The sequence below is a fragment of the Manacus vitellinus genome, unplaced genomic scaffold (genome assembly GCF_001715985.3).
Source record: "Manacus vitellinus isolate BGI_N305 unplaced genomic scaffold, ASM171598v3 scaffold_35_pilon, whole genome shotgun sequence".
NCBI classification, from domain to species: domain Eukaryota; kingdom Metazoa; phylum Chordata; class Aves; order Passeriformes; family Pipridae; genus Manacus; species Manacus vitellinus.
The window spans coordinates 5,465,789-5,480,008 of record NW_021940498.1 but is presented as its reverse complement, the minus strand read 5'-3'; positions in this window follow the sequence as shown (position 1 = coordinate 5,480,008).

Here is a 14,220-nt window from a genome sequence, read left to right as displayed (position 1 = left end):
AGCCTGCTAAGCAAGTTCTGAGTAAGCAGGGAGTGCTTTGGGATCTCATCTTCCCACTCCTCATCTGCCGCAAACATCTGCTCCGGCAAGGTTTGAATTTATAGGTCTGAGTTGTAAAAGTGTGTCCTTATTAAAGACAAACGTGGCTTTTATTCTGTTCCTTTCTTCTCCCCTGCCCCCCCTCCCACCCAAACGTTTTGTCTTCTGTCTGTGAAACTGTTGATATCGTAAGGTGATAACAGAGCCAAAGAGCACCAAAACAAATATCTTTCCATTAGCCCTTTTTCATTGATAATTTAGAGAAAGACAGTCTATGATAGTTTGCAAAGCAATGCCATGGTGGCAAAGAGCTCTTGCTTTATTTTCCTATCTTCAACTTGCATATGACCAGGAAATGAGAAATTTTTGTATGATCCTGCCAGGAGTTGCTATCACTAGAGCTATACAACTACTGTATTTATGGTTTTGCAAAGAAAGGCTAGATTTTAACCTCTGTCTTTCCTCACTTTGTGTTTCAAGTTTCACTAAAGAAGATATTTCAAAAAAAAAATTGAGGTGGATTTCGGCTTCTGGTTTATATAAGAAAATACTTTGTTAAGTCACTAAGGGAAAATCATTAAAGACCTTGGATCATCAGTTTGGTTTACAGGGCTTCACCATAAATTTAGCTGAGATGAAGATGGTTGTTAGAAAACATGCCTTTATCAGTGAAATTAAAAATGGTGCCTGTGGACTTGAGATTAGTGAAATACAATCAGTGTATTTTCTATGCATAATTTTCTATGATGTTATGAACATTTTCATTGTTACTACTGATGATGACACCAGGTGGCTGTAATCTCATTTTAACATCCTGCTTTCAGTTAAGATAGAGGCTGAACAACTCTTGACTCATCAGTGACCAGGAATGACTAATACATAAGGAAAAGTCACAGTAAACTTCGTTACACTGCAAGTTTTACCTCTTTTAGAGGGCATTAAATATTTTCCTTTTTTTTTTTCTGTCTCTCTGTATTTTTTTAAATGAAAAATTGTAACATAAAATATAGACTTTCTCCTTCCTGTGTAGGAACTAGAAGCAGGCACCAAGACCATCAGTGGTGACAAGGTAGGTGCCCATGTGGTAGAGCAGCAGGGCATTTATAACTTGGACTCAGTTGGATGAACAGGTTAAACTAGATTCTTCACTGATGTAAATGGAATGCAGTTCCCTCTGATGCTAAAGGAATCACACCACCTGAGGACCCCAGGTCAGAATTACCTGAAATCCTGTAGGGGAAAAAATGCAGGATGTGACCCACCACTTTCTTCATAATACAGGGACAATTTTAATTCCAGGAATTCTTACTGTGCAATGTTGGACTTGAAAATATTAGCATGCTTTCTATTGTCCTTACATCCAGGTTAGAAAAATTAGGATTTATTCTTTACATTCGGGAATAAACACGCACAAGCATATATATCTATATCTATATCTATATATATAACATGTATGTTCAAATTATTTCAAGTCCAGCTCTATTCTTAGCTTTGCAATAATATTGGGGTAAGATTTTTGTGTAATTATATTTAAATTTAGTACATTATTCCATTAATTTTGCACTGGCTTAATTAAGTAATCTAGGCATAAGTCTACTAATGTTGTAAACCGGAATAACTCCTTCGATTTATACCAAATAAGAACCTGGTTCTATAAGTTATTGCTGAATTTGTTGAGGGTTCTTTTTCCCCTCCCAAAAGACAAAATTCTTGTTTGCTTGGAGGGGTTTTTTAACCTCTTGGCTGAGTGATAAATTTCTGTTTATCAGCCACCTGCATCTCCTCAATGCATTCTGAGGCAAAAATCAAGGCATAAGAAAGTCCAATTTTCAATTCAATCAGTTCCCAAGTTGTCTGATGCAATGGTTTCCATTTGAACAGCTGCCTCTGTCTGCTTCGCCCGCACGGAGGAACCAACTTCCTCTGGAGATCTGAAAATGTACAGTTGACAGCTAAAATTCAATTTAAGCCTGGCCAGGTACAATTTTATTGGCACTGGTCCCAGGTCTTGCAATTGACTTTTAACCCCCTCAGAGCTTCCCTTGTGTGCCTGATAGAGCTGTGTGACAACTCCACTGAAGTCCAACTGCTGCCTTTTGTTGCTCTGTGCAGCAAAATGTTTTGAGCTCATAAACCACCAGCTTCTGCATTTGAGTGGCATTTGGAAGAAGTCTTCATGTTAGTTATGCTCACAGAAAATAATAAGCATTATAGGCTGTTACAAACAACTGTCAGCTGCTTTCCAAAAGCTCACTTCCTTGTATCCCTATGTTTTGTGATCCCTAATGTTCAACCTTTTTGGCTTCAAAAATTATTTTCCTTACTTTAGAAATGATTTGCAGCGCTTCCGCTCTCTCTGATAATTGCTCACATAGCTGAGCATTCAAAATGATTCATAGGAATGAGAAGTTAAACAGTTTGTCCCTTAGCAGAAGAAAAGAAAAAAGGGATTCCTTCTGTCCTTAGAGTTTGCTGTTCTAACAGGTAGCAAGTTCTTCCGATATCTGTGGACACATGAAGCATTAAAAATGTTCCTCTGTCAAAAGTTTCATTTTTTTTAGGCCATTCAGCAAAAGAAAGAGTGAATCAAATCAAATTATGAGCGAAACACTGACCTTCAAAAATTCAAACTGAAAAGACCACAGCAGAACGAAATTTTTATATCTTTATTCCCTCTTTTTTGCGTGCGGAGAAGTTCAAAATAGCCACATTATCATAGTTCTGGGTACTGGAAAGCAAGAAATCACCAGCTAGAGGCATCTGTTAACTTGATTGGTAAACAAAGGGTTTGGTTTGCGCATCATCTGTGACAGTAACCTCCTAAATTAAAGGAAAAAAATTGACATACTGGAAATCTTTAATGCTAACACTTGGTGTTTAGTTCATCCTTTCACAGCAGGCTGTCAGCTAGCCATGGGTAATGCAAGCATTGAAGCTCAAAAGGTATTTAAGCTGCCCAAACCCATCTCTCTCTCGAGAGCTAATTCCCATCAACCAGTATTCTGCAACGTAGACCGAGAAGGGAATAAAGCAACAGAAGAAACTACCAGTAATTATTCATGAAAGCCCTTCCCCTTCTGTCATTCACCACCTACAGATTGAGAACTGGCAGTTTTAGAGGTGGGAGAGTGGGGAAATCTCTTTTCCTAGGTGATGTTCACAGGTCTTTGCCTCCTTACTTCTCACTGCATGGTACTATTACCCTGGTGATCTGAGGCATTTCATCAGATGAAAGAAAAGAGGGAGCTTTGAGTAACTAACTGAATTCCAGATCACTTGTTTTTCAAGAAAACTGGGCACAAATGTATAAAATATGAGTATCTGGGAACAAGTGAAATGAAAGAAGTTTATCGGATTATTTTTCACTGTGAAAGAGGCCAAAGATTGAGGCCTTGGTTTGAAATCCAAGCATGGCTGAGTCAGTTTGATAAAACATAAGCATTAGGAGTTTGCTTGCGTTTGTGGCTCCCTTTGACCCTGTTTTTGACCTTAATATCAATGGAATCTGATCTCACTTCTGTATCTTAACTTGCAAAGTACTATATTTTCTTAATTCTGTCTAGCACTAAAGAAGAAAGTCAAGAGCCTCTCTAGGGTATGGGCTGGAGAGAGCTAAATCTTGATCTTAGACCATCTCTGATTCATTTTCAATGCAGCTGGAAGAGTTCAGGTCAGTGTTAGAAAAGATCAGAACTCGTGGGTGCTTGTTTTTACCAAGCATCCACATTTTCTGAAGTTGTAAAATCTTTCTGGAAAGAGTAAATGGGAGCAGAAATGGTGACTTGTTTGTTTTTGACTGGGAGATGTGGAAAGAAACAGAGACCAATCAGTGACCCCATTAAGCTACTGAGACCTGAGAAGTTATATTTATTTTCAGAGAAACTATGGTGTAACTGAAACACAGCTCGAGGACCCAGCAGAGCTGGGTACCAAGGAGTAATAAACTTCTGTTAAGTACAAAGGGGGATGGAGATAAGAGAGGAGCTAAATAAGCTTTCACTATTTATTTATGCAAGCAACCATCTCTTGTATTGCTTGAGGTTAATTTCTCATTACTCGTGATTCAGCAAACTCTTTGTGCACTGCCTCACCACGGTGTTTTCATCGAGACATTCAGTAACACAAAAAATTATGCTGGTGTTTTATAACATCAGAAATATTTTTCTCTTGTCTCGGGCTTTTCCACGTCACGAGTATTTGCGAACAAACTTCACATATGGAAAATAGCAATGGCCAGCCAAGGTTGTGACTGATAAAACCTAGGCTTAATTAAGTTCACTTGCTAGGTTGTCCTTCAAGATAATTGAGATACAGCACTTGGAGCAGTGGGCCATATCTACTGCATCAATTTGGAAATGGAATTCTGTTTGTATCACAGTTGCTTTTAGATAATGTGTGCAATTGTCTATGAAGAGCAGCTAGATAATTCCTGTGAGTGACTCTTTGTGTAGTTGCATTCAAATAAGTGCTGTAATAAGGCTTAAAGATTGTTTCCTTCAGCCATTCATCAATATTTTATTGTATGCAGAAAAGTCAGTACCGGTCTAGAAATTTCTATATGAAATTTTCCCATCTGAAACAGTATCACAATAGTGTTAAAGGGTATATTGATGTAGCTGATCACAAATTTGTGGGTGCAGATTCCATTTACAATAATGTAACTTAGGTAAAGCATCATTATTGGGTTGAGAAATGTATGGGTAAACTCACTAGTGTGTGTTGGTCGAGTCTGGTCCTAGATTTTAGGAGACTAACAGAAGAAAGGAGAAATTCTTTAATTAAAAGAGGAATTGCATAAGAAGAAAATAGTAGTGGTGGTCCTCATCTATTGACAAAAATACTGTGAGATGTGATGTACTTAATAGTTTTAATAACAAGCTGTCTTATTCAGGTACAAGTGACAAGCTTTCAATGACTGAGAAACGTTGTCTGGAGGTATAAAAGGAGACGTTGCTTGTCTCAAGTAGAAACATCATTGAAGAAATGAGCACAAGTGCTCTGTGTTTCATGGGATGGCAGGAAGGCAAGCAGGTGACTTCACAGATTAGTACCTTTAACTGTCAGAACTTGTATCAGTGTAATTTCCAAAGATCTGGATCAACACATAAATGTGCAGGGGGAAAGATGTGAAGAACCATTCCCCAGACAGAAGAGTAGGGACAAGGAATAGGATTGACTCTGCTCTGTCTTCAGTGACTTGTTTGCTGGACCTTGGTTCCATTTATTATGAGAATAAGCTTCTGTGAAACTCTATTTTTTTGCCTAGTGAGTGCATGTATGTGGTTTTTTTCCAAAAGAGAAGCTGAGTGTACAGGGTATACCACATGCTATGCAGAGACTTTCTCTTGTTATTTTCTGCTTAGATAACAATTACCAAATGCTTTAGTTACAACAATTTCTATTAGTGTTTATAATTTCATTGCTCACAGGTTCTTAACTGTACAGCACAGGAGAGTGAAATTTATTCATAAAAGTGGCTCCAGTTTCCCTGTGATTATCATTGTCTTCAAAAGCAGACTTCAAATTGTTCTAAAACATCAGTAGTAAATATTATACTATTGAACCCAACTCACTGTGATTAAAGAGATTAGTATAGAGTAGAACAGTCATCCCTCTTAAAGTTTGAGTTTCACAAAAAATAATGAGAAGCCCTTGATCTCTTTTGCCAGTGATACAGCCTGTGGGAATAAACAGAACTAACTTTGTATGTTGAGAGTGGGGAATAAAGTGTATTACTTCGGACTGAAATGGATTTAGAGTTTGTGGTTGGACTGTTTTTTTAAATTTGGATGTAGCTAATTGCAACACTGCCTGTAAACTCTATTAAAATCTTGTGGCTTCAACCTTACCTCCCGAGATGTTGTACCTGGCAGTTTGCCTGGGTTGTCTGCAGAGTGACAAAACAGAAATATAATGTGCAAGAAAACACAAAGGCTGTAACACAGTCTATCACAGGCAATGTCTTCCATGTCACCTGAAGGCTTTCTTAATTGTGCAAAATGTTACCTGAACTAACATTTTTTTGCTGCACTGAGAAGGTTCTTTTTTTTACTGAAGCTAAACTTATTTTGCACTCTAGTGAAGTATAATGGCTTGCATTTTTTCTTTGCTTACCACGTCTACAGGGTATCCTGCCTCAGTAAATCCTGTGGTAGCTGATCAACCAGCATGTGCCCCTTCAGAAGATTACCTGCATGAATATTTAAGGGAGCTATTCTGTAGAGATCCATCACCTTGTTACTGTTTTAAATATTCTTTTGTAAACATCCTTATGAGCCCCAGAGGAAGGAAGCATGCTCGATTACCTTCTAGAATGCATTTTCACTAAATGCCAGGGTGAAGAAAATGATGGTCAAGAACAGACAAGACTCTTATTATAAACTGGACTCAGTAGAATTTGATATGATTTTTAGCAGGTTAGCTACTTATGCTTGCATTCTGCACTTGAATACCTAAATTCCTGAGCATTGCATCTTCCTTACATATGCTGCCTTCCCTTTCCAATGGTGACACAAGCTACAGTTTTGGGTTTGGGGCTTTTGTGTATTTTTCATTTTTCTGCTAGAGCATTCTGTTCTGACAGTTCTGGTGCGCAGCAACTCTCAAAGTTTTCTTATCCAATTCTCAGCTATCCGTAGATATAACACATTTAGTCTTCTCCATCATTCTTTGCTCAGTCCCACTGAAGCTGCTGTCACTGCAACATTTTACTTTCTTCTATCAAGGCAGGCATGAAATTTCCAGTGGAGCGAGCGCGAATGCTAAGGCAGCTGCATGGGTCAGTAGGCAGATGGAGGGGGGGAGGGTTTGGGAAAGCTAAACAGTTTGCATCCTTCTCTAAAAGACAGCAAACCACAGGGCAGGGATCTGCAATCTGATGATTTGACAGTGCAATGCCCTTTAGTTGTTTGACTGGATTTACAAGTTCTGTTTAGCTGACAGATATTTTGGCTAATACCCTTCCCTAGTTGTTTTCCTTTTGACTATGAGAAGTTCTGTTTAAAAATTTAAGCGAGCTCTTGTTGTACAGCAAAATAAACAGATTCCTCTTACAGATAGGAAACACTCTCTAGGATTTTTTTTTTTTCTGTGAATACCCCAATGAATACAAAATATTGACCTAAACAAATGCAGTTTACTGAGAGTGCCTGTAAACAATCTGGAAAGTAATTCAGAGGATGTAGCTTGATTTTGTTTGGAAACCTCTCTTCCAAGCTTACAGCGCACAGTCCAATATATTTTTTTCTCCTCTGTGTATTTTTACAATTAGTCACGCTTCTGACTAAAAATCCAATCATTAGTTTTTTAAGAAACCAAATGAAATAAAACCATACCTAAGTAAAATAAAGTGTGGAAATGAAAAGGGATTTGCACTAAGTGAAATTTTAGTGATTAAATGTTTTTGAGTTTCTGAGGTAATTTTTAGTAAGTATTTTTGAGTTTCTGAAGTAGCATGATTCTAAATATACCGTGTCTAAAAGCTATATGAGAATTAACAGGTACCTATTTTAAAAGCATAAATTCAATGGTCCTGAAGCAGATACGGACAGTTGTTTGTAATGTTAAATACTGTAATCAAGGGAATGGAAAAAGAACCCTTGCTAGGATCACATATTGACTGTTCACTGAATTATACCTTGGAATCATGTGCAAAAATAATTTTGTTTCACTGGTCCAAGGTCTCCACTTGAAGCTTTTGAGGATGGACTAGCAGTAGTGTATCACCAGAAGTGTGCATCACCAGAAGTGGCCAAGGTTGAAGCACTGAAAAGACAGACTGTCCATCCCCTCCCTGCTTCCCTCCTCCCAGTTTCGAGTATCTCAGGTATCCGGTGCTGTCTGGGGAAATATGACTATGAATATCTCAGTCTCCAAAACACTGAACAGCAGGAAGTGTGTGGGATGAACCACAGATGGATAGGATGAAACCGAGCACACTGACTGTCAAGAGGAAAACAAACAGCACTTGATTACATTTGGGGTGTCCTAAATTCGGAGTCAGCCATCTAAATATTTCAACAGGTATGCCTGCATCAGCATAGGAGTGAGGTTTTGAAGTTCATCTCCTTACTGTCCTTCCTTACTGTGCAATGGTTTTCATCATGGAGCAGCCTCTTGGCATGCGAATGAGATTCCTTTTGGGTTAAACTGAACCAGAAACCATGCTCCAGGAATATGTCCATTTGCTCCAAGCATTAATGTGCATGAGGCTTCAACCCACGGTTATTCTGAAATAAAACTCCCCTACGCATGTCATGAATGTATTTCAGGTCCTTAAACAGCAGCTCCTTTTTGCTCAACAGACCCATTGATATTTGGCCAGACATTGTCACTGACCCTGGGACTGTCTGTCAGTAGCAGAGGAAGGATAAGTAGATTCAGTCGTTTTCATGTCTAATTTCTGTGATTGTATGAAGCATTCTCTGAATTTGTGTAAAGTTCAGTGGAACAGAGAGGTTTTAAGGAATTAGGCTTTTGACAGAAGTTGCTCAGGTTAAAGATGAGAGAGAGACTGCGAGGGTTTGATTGCCAAAACCTTTTAGGTACCCTTGTTTTTTCTCTACTGCTGGAGATTTGAATAGTCCTTAAGATACTGTTAGCCAAAACACTGATGAAAAGTGCTAAATATGCACAGTGTGAACCACTGCTTTTGCTAGACCTGTCTGGCTTGTTTAATCCCAAATTCTCAGCAGTGAAGCTGTGCACAACAGAAGCTGTTAATAATTAATGCCTGAAACACCCCCTAACCACTCTGCTGCCCTGGGAGCTCAACAGCAACTGCACATGCAATTGCAGAAGCTGAGTGCACGGGGAAGTGGGGTGGGAAGAGAATGAAGGACACTGGGAGCTACTGGGATTGCTCTGCTTCCAGACCTCCTGCAATGGCATTTGAACAATAGCTACTGATCACCTTCCAAAGCAGCAGCTGTAGATGCTGCAGTTTTGTAAATAAATTTCATGGTTTCCTCTGTGTCTCTGTGTGCATGTTTAGTGCTGCACTGAAATGATGTTTCAGTGATTAACAGATGAGTTGATAGAATAAAGACAATCTCTATGTGGAAAAATATTTTTACATGTTACTACTCATAGGAAAGCACAGGCAGCAGTGTGAGTGAGCAAGGCTGGATTACAGCTGTACAAAAGGGAAAACTTGTGTGAGTATGTCTAGATTTCTATCGCAGGCCAATATTGCTGGCATGTAGTAGCCATTTGGGCCCTTGGACCAGGAGAGGTTTGTCAGATTTAGGAGGCCCGATTAATGAAACCTGGTACATTCATTCCCCTAACTAAAAATAACTGACCCTTTGCATGTGTTCTTTAACAGCCATTAAAGAATCTGAGTGATGTCTCAGCAGCTGCCTCTCTGCAGCACAGGCATGCAAGGACTAACACAAGCTTTGGTATTGACCAAATGGCTCAGTGACAACAATATTTGTTACCTGTGTCCAAAAATATTCCATATCTGTATCTATAATCCCTACCTACACATATCTACCTGTAATCCATTCCTAGATTATTTTTTTGGATAATAACATACTGAACAAGGTTCTCTTTCATCTGCGACTGCAAGATAAAATTGATGTAAAGCTGCAAAATTCCCTGTACATTTTAGAGGAGCTGTCTGATCAAATGACAGATTAAAACTGAAATCAAAACCTAATTACTAGCTCTTCATTTTCTATTAAATATATACTATTGGTGGCGGATATCCCATTTAGAAAATAAGTCAAGGACATAAGCTGGGTTTTTTTCTGTATAATTACTGTTCTGATATCAGTTCTGGAACAGAGTTCATCACAAGAAAGTCTCCAAGTAATGAAACTGTCTTCCTCCTTCATAGAGCAGCTCTGAGCACAATGCATTCAAAGTGTATAGGCTTTGAACTTCTCTGGGCAATGCCATTGTTAAGGGTGTAGGAATTAAATTCATTAATGTATCGTCTTTCTCTGTTGTATCAAGAAGCACTCAGGAGAAATAAATAAGAATTAAAGGGAATTAAGTCTAGAAAAGAAATCTCTACCATATGTGCCTGCTAAAAACTTTTTCTGTTATTTACTAATATGCCTGTGAGTGCAAATGCTCTTCCTATCCATTATGTTGAAAAGTAAATTGAGGAACAAAAAATGAAGATAGTTTGGTCATGATTATAAAATACAATTTGCTCACTTAGATAAGAAAATAACAAGGATTATTATCACACATTATTGCACAAAAAAAACGAGTACAGCAGAGCTGTAATTCTATTAACAAATTAAAACTATGGCTAAATTATCCCAGCTATCATACTTTAAAAAATACAGTACTATCTAATCTCATACATTTGATATTTCGTAGTTGGTATCATTAATTACAGATCAGCTGCTCAATTTTCCACCAGAAAAAATAGAATAGGTGTGGAAAATGTTGACAATTCACTTAAGTAATAATTTATATGCTGTTAATTATTTTGGCTCATATTGGAGCATGTTGCAACAACACGTAAGTAAAACCATCTGCTGATAGCATAAAGAAAGAAAGAACCTGAAATTGTATTAATTAAAAATTTATGATTATACAAGCTCAGAGTCTCTATCGGTGTGTTCATGCACAGTTTCAGCAAGGACCAGCCTTTCAAGGTGTTCTTGTTCTCTTGAGAGCAATGACATTAGACTCTTCCTAGGGGAAGGAAAGGAACCAGAAGGAGGTATTACTTGAAATGGTGAAGGGGAAGAAAAGTGGAAAGCTTTTTATCTGATTCTAGATTGAATCTTATGGTTTGTTCTTGCATGTTACAGGAGTGGGCTAGGTATTAACTAATGTACTAAGCTTTAAATGAACTACTGGTAGTGACAAGCACACATGTTCTAGGTTTGACAGGGTCAATGAAATTTTATGTACTCTGCAAATGATGTTTTCTTGTTGCTAATTGTGATCTCCTTTGCAATATCATTGTATTTAAGTGGTGGACTTCAGTAGTTTAAGCGATTGATGTAATCAAATTTGTCTTGGGCAGCAGAAACATCCTCCTCCTCACTGGAACTTTTTCTTAGTGACTTTAACAAAATTGGCAAAACAGGACTGGTGACAAAGCTGAGGTGTCTTTGCATAAATCTGAATGGGTTTGTAAATCCTTCCCCAGAACATTTCTTCCTTACATAGATCAAAAAGAATTATGGGGTGATAAAGGGGTGTGTTTGAGTAAGGGTGCATGTGTGAATATGACCACAGGGTCTGGAAGCAGATTTCTGGGTTTTACATTCTTGTCCATGATGACATGAGGATAGAAGTTGTTATTCAGCTCCAGTTAAAGTTGACAATAATATTTGCATTCAGTAGAGAGGTCAGAGAAATCATTAATTTCATTCCTCCATTCTATTCTCCATTCTATGGAGAACATCTTTTGACAAACTGAAGTAGCATTTTAGTGCCAAAAGTACAGGCCAAGGAAGACAAACCCTAAGCTGCAGCTACAAGAGCAAAAGACATGTTCTTTCATGTCTCAGGCTGCAGAACATGAGTCTCCCAGATCAGTATCCAGTAGGAGGTTACTGGGAGACTCAAATACTGCAACTTTTCCATCACTTACTTAATATTTTAATTTTCTGGCTGCATTGTTGTTATTAGGAAAAAGAATTATTAAAATATGTTTGTTGGTATGTTCGTTTCTTAATGAATTAAGTGGTTAAACCTAAGAATTAAGAAATCTCACACCATTACTTTTGTACCATGACAAATTTTTAATGACCAAAAATACAGTTTAAATATGACTTATTAACTGGCCACTATAAATAACATTAGAATTTTGCAAGCTGTTCTATTTATTTATTTATAGATAAATAGTTTTATCTACTATTTGAATGGTTATACCTATTTAGGCTCTGCTGGGAGTGGTGCAGGAGGGAAGAAAGCCATCACAAGGAATTTTCCTATACCATCCAACGCCTAAATGTTCAGGAATCGTGGGATCCCAAATCATACACTAGGAGTCTGGTACTTTAATGGCACAACCCATAAATGAATAAATAACGTTACAACTTTTTTTTCTTTAGGAAAAGCTTAGAGGAAATGCATACACTTAAAGATTCATGTCACCATATGCCTGTTTATGGGAGCGAGGCAAAATTTAGAGGCTTCAAACAGTTCGTCTTGGAGGCAGATCAACGCTCTTCTTGCTGCTATTGTCACCTAGATAGTTTTAAAACAGACTGCCTGGTTGTTTTCCTTGATGGGTACCTTTGGTTACAGACATCAACTGCAGGAATTTAGGTGTAGTTTCTGTTTCAATGAAGGCATGACCCTGTTGTTTTCTCTTGCTGTCATTGTGCCAGATGATTTCCACTCAGACAAAGGTGTTTCCATACGTGTGTATGCTGTGTGAAAGCCATTTATGACTTCCGTGTATTCAGCTCATCTTTTCTTTGAAAATGGAAGGAACAAATAACATACAAGCAGTTCTTTTCCTGACAGATCTTCAGCACTTATGTCTTCTTTTTCCTACACAGAGACAGGAAGCTTCTCTCTCCCTTTGGTGCAAGTCCTTATCAGTGTAGACACTCTCCTGATAAGTGCTGACATAAAAACCTGTGTTAATACTGTTTCTGTGTGTTGCCCATACTCAAGCCTTAAATAAAGTGCATCCTTTCTCCCTCCTCCATCGTGATTTTTGGAGGCCTTTTTTATTGGACAACTAGCTAAAATTAAACACGTTAAGGAGTGGCCACTAAGAAAAGTCATGTTCTATTTTAATAAAAACTCATGTATCTAGCTTGCATCAAAATGCTAGTTAAGGTAAATCCTTTGTAGATGTTTGGAGTAAAACTATGTTGCCTTTAAAAATCAAATTAAAATTAAAACTGCCTTATCTCCGCTAAGCTCATATTGTAGGATGATATAACGTAGATTTTTTTTTTCTTAATTTATCAGTGGAAATATTTGTAAGGTGATGATAGGTGGTGTGTTGCCTCATGCTTCTCTAGTTTAAAGAAGCTAGTTCAGCTGAAAGGATGCACTTTTTTTTCACATATCATCAAGGGGTTTGCCTAGGACCAATCAATTGGTGTGTGGAACTGAACTGGAGCTGAACAGAAGAAATTATTTGGGTGGGTATGCTGTATTTTTCACAATGGTGATAAGTATCTTAATTTAATTGGAAGGCATTAAAAAATGAAATTGTATTTTACAGCACAGGGTTTGTCAGCACAGTTGCAGATTATAGAAGCATCACTGTGTTGCTTGATAAACTGTTGTCTCCTAAGATTCAGAATAAACTGATTTAAAACCTACCTCGGTCACAAAGCATAACAACTTTGTGGCTGTGGATTTCACTGCACATGAAAGACTTATAAATACAAAAATATTTTTTGCTGATCTCCCGTGAAGTAATATGTTCAAAAAAGGCACAAAAAATTGAATCCTATAATAAAAGTAAACTGATCTTAAAAAAATTTAAACACCTACTCAGAACAGAAATATTTCTCTCCAGATTAGATGGTGTTATTTGCTACTCTTGTTTGCTCTTGAGCTAGATGCAGGAAAACTGTCACTCATAGCAGTCCTTTATTATTTATACAAAATCAGGAAGGAAATCATCATACTCCAGTCTCATTGCAATAGGAATTTTTATTACCTAGTTATAGATAGACTCTTTTCAGTACGTTTAGAAAAGAGAAACACCTTCCTGTGTGTTTGAATGATTATTTCAAATGTTACATTACTCTGAGTTTTGGAAAAAAATGCTTATAGGTTTTCTTTTCCATTTTCTCAGTCTCATTTCCTCCCCATTCTACTCTTCTTTTATTTTAAAAATCTGTTTTAAGTTGCCAAAAGAATTTAAGGAAAGTTTTACTAACTTGTGCAGAGTTAGTAGAATTGTGTGTGTTTGTGTTTATGAGCAAATTTCGTGCTCCTTAAAGGATTTATTGAAAAATTCAGAGCTGTTAATTCCCATGGAAGTTTCAGACAATAAGCACTTGACATTTTAGTTGTTTTCTTAATTCTTTCTGGTCATGGGACCACAGAGTCGTTATAAAATATAATAGCATCAATATGTTGTTTTGTTCGGGTAGCTCCATTTTACAATACAAATAAAAATTTCTATGTACATCAGCTAAAATTGAACGAACTGCATAAAAAAAAATTTCATTTCACTGAAATCTCAACAAAAGCTGAAATTAATAAGAGTTATCCCCAAGGAGATAGCTT